Source organism: Bidens hawaiensis, unplaced genomic scaffold (genome assembly GCF_021521415.1).
Source record: "Bidens hawaiensis isolate Kalapana, Puna unplaced genomic scaffold, B.hawaiensis_p1.1 tig00027336_1, whole genome shotgun sequence".
Classification (NCBI taxonomy): Eukaryota; Viridiplantae; Streptophyta; class Magnoliopsida; order Asterales; family Asteraceae; genus Bidens; species Bidens hawaiensis.
Window position 1 is genome coordinate 58356 of NW_027494426.1, and position 3179 is coordinate 61534.

Sequence of the window (3179 nt, forward strand, 5' to 3'; positions counted from 1 at the left end):
TTTGTTTTAAAAATATGATAAAACTACTCTCTAACAATAATAATATATATATAAAAATTTCAATACAACTGTTGGTTGTGAAGAGTTCTCAATGTTCTTAAGTATTTTGGAGTTCTGTAATGAAACTAACCATACATACATACATATATATATATATAATAAAAAATAATTCAAGCAAAAACGAACCGAGTGAGTTTTCGCTCGTGCTTGGTTTGTTTTTAAACCGGACCGAGCCGAACGACTCATTTCCAAAACCGAGCCGAAATCGAACTAGCAATTTTTGAGCGAGCAACAAGCACTTTAGACAACCCTAGTCCGTGATTGCTCTCTCACCTTTCTCAAGCCACTAGATAGCTTGATTTGTGATTTGAGGCTTCTCAGGGTTTGACCTGAATTCGTGGGTATGGGTGTCACCAAACCTGGCTAGTCTATAAATGAGTTATAACAACTCATTTATTTGTAATATCTTTTCATAATCAACAATAACTTTCGCGATCATGGGTCTCACCAAACCCGGATAGCCCTTAAACAGGTTATTACATCTCATTTATTTGTAAAAGATTCCTTTAATCATCAAACAATAATTTTCGCGGGTGGCAGGTCTCACAAACCCAAATAACCCTTAAACGGGTTATAAAATTTCATTTAATTGTAAAACCATTTCATCATCAAACTCTAATTTAATTTCTCTACTCTACATATTATTCGTCTTCGGTCTATCCTCTCCATCACTGGTTAACTTCCTATCCACCCACCTCGCCAACCTCCCCTCTCGTGCATCAACCACCATCGTCACCTACATCAACCGCCCCTTTTTCATAAGACAAGTATTTGTGTCTGTGTTTGTTCATTTAAAAAAAATCAATATGTTCGTGTTTGTTTATGTCCTTTCGTTCAACAACTAAAAAAACTTACACATCGCAATTGAAAAGGCTCAAACGTTAAAATTATAATGAACGTAACAAACTAATATATACATATTAAATTAAAACAAAACTACGTTAAAAATATAATAAATATTTACAAAATATCAAATAACAAAACATAAATAAACCCTCGTGACATCAGAGACTCGAATATATATATATATATATAGGGTAGTGTTAACGCAAAAAGAAAATAGTTTTGTGAAAAGCATAAGAATAGATCTAGGCCTTTGGATCTAGGATCTAGTGGTTGAGATTAGTAGTTTCTAAAAACTATATAGTTTTCTATTTACATGGTATAGTGTCCTATTTTAATGGTTTGTTTTATTTTAAAGCTTTCTCGCACTTCTCACAAAGAAATTGTTTTTTTATTTGAACTCTCTTACATATATACACACACAGACTAGCTTTTATCCCCTCGTATACGGGGTTGTTTTATATTATTCGTTTAATATTAATATTTTTTTTGGATTTTAAATTTATTTATTGTAAAGAAGTTAACTATATACTTAAATTTGATGATTAAAGGTTTCATAAATAAATGAGATGTTATAACTTGGTTTAAAAGCTATCTAGGTTTGATGAGACCCGTGACCTACTTATTTTGATTACTATAAAATTGTTTCTTAATTGCAAATATGTAAGGCCTCGGTCCCGGTGTCCTACTTTGATGTTAGATTTACTCATAAAGACGGTTTTAAATATCAAAGTTAATTAAAACTTTTTGCAGAATATAAAAACATCAAACATATTTTACAAAATCATAACATTCTAGTTTAAAAAAACCAAATTGTCTTAAGATAAAACATCATAATTTTCCTTTATTGAATGCCAGTCAGCTCAGTCCATGCCAAGTGTCCCCCTCAAGCCTGCTCCTTCATCCTATTTGCTTGCGTGCATACTAAAAGTCAGCTACGCTGAGTGAGTTCTAGTTAATCAGGCAACATACAATACGCTCATATATTACATACTTAACCTGCTTTACTTTCTTTCGTGCATACATAAGTATATACATTCATTCTTACTTTCATACTTTCGTAAATTCATTCTTTGATACTTTTATTCTTTCATACTTTTATATTTAATCTTACTTTACATACTTATACGTTTTAAAGAGCATTACGCCCTACTTCCTCGAGTATTATTAGGGCTAGGTCCCCTTTCTTCCTCAAATATTATTAGGGTCCGGTCCTTTATTCCTCGATTATTATTAGGGCTCGGTCCCTTTCTACCTCATATATTATTAGGGTCTGGTCCTTTCTTCCTCAAGTATTACCAGGGCTCGGTCCCCTTCTACCTTGGATATTATTAGGGTCCAATCCCTTCTTCTTCGAGTATTATTAGGGCCGGTCCCTTCCTTTTGCACAATGTTACCATACCTTCCTTTTATATTTATTTATAAACTTTCATACATACTATTAATCATTCATATAATATACATATATCATTCATGTATCATATAAAACAATCCCATCTTCTAATGATCACCTTTCCTGGCGATACGTGCAATATCCGAAGATCGTTCACGTACCGAAACACATTTATTCGTAACCTCAATAACTACCATATAAATCATATAGGGCATACACTTACCACTTAAGGTAAATGTATTAACTAATCGCATCGAGTATGCACGCAGCCCCGAATACATAACAGGGAAAGGGGCTAGAAACTCACATGTAAGCGATCCCTTTATGGAATTTATGGTTATGCCCTTCTTGAGTTGTGCACGGCTAACTGTGTATCAATTAACAAGAATCACTTAACTACTCCTAATCATATTATATTTCTAAGTCATTTCCTGTTTAAATGTTACATTTCCATATTAATTAATTACTATCTTTAGTTCATATACCATACAAGTCCATATCTATCGTTTACGTACATATACGTCGTTTATTTGGAAAATCATCTTTAACCCGTATAAGTTTTAGGGCGTGTAAGTCTATCTGGCGTATAAGTTAGTTCCAATGTATAAGCTTGTTCTAGCATATAAGTTATCCCAGCGTGTAAGTCAATCTAGTGTATATGTCATACATATACGGCATACCTACATACACGTTAATCATACTTACATGTTGAACATGCATATACAGTACATATACTTATGCGCTCCATATACATACACGTTACATATACTTATGCGCTTCATTCACATATACGTTACATATACTTATGAGCTCCATATACATACACGTTACATATACTTATACGGTGTACACATATGCGCCTTATACTTATACGGCCGCATAC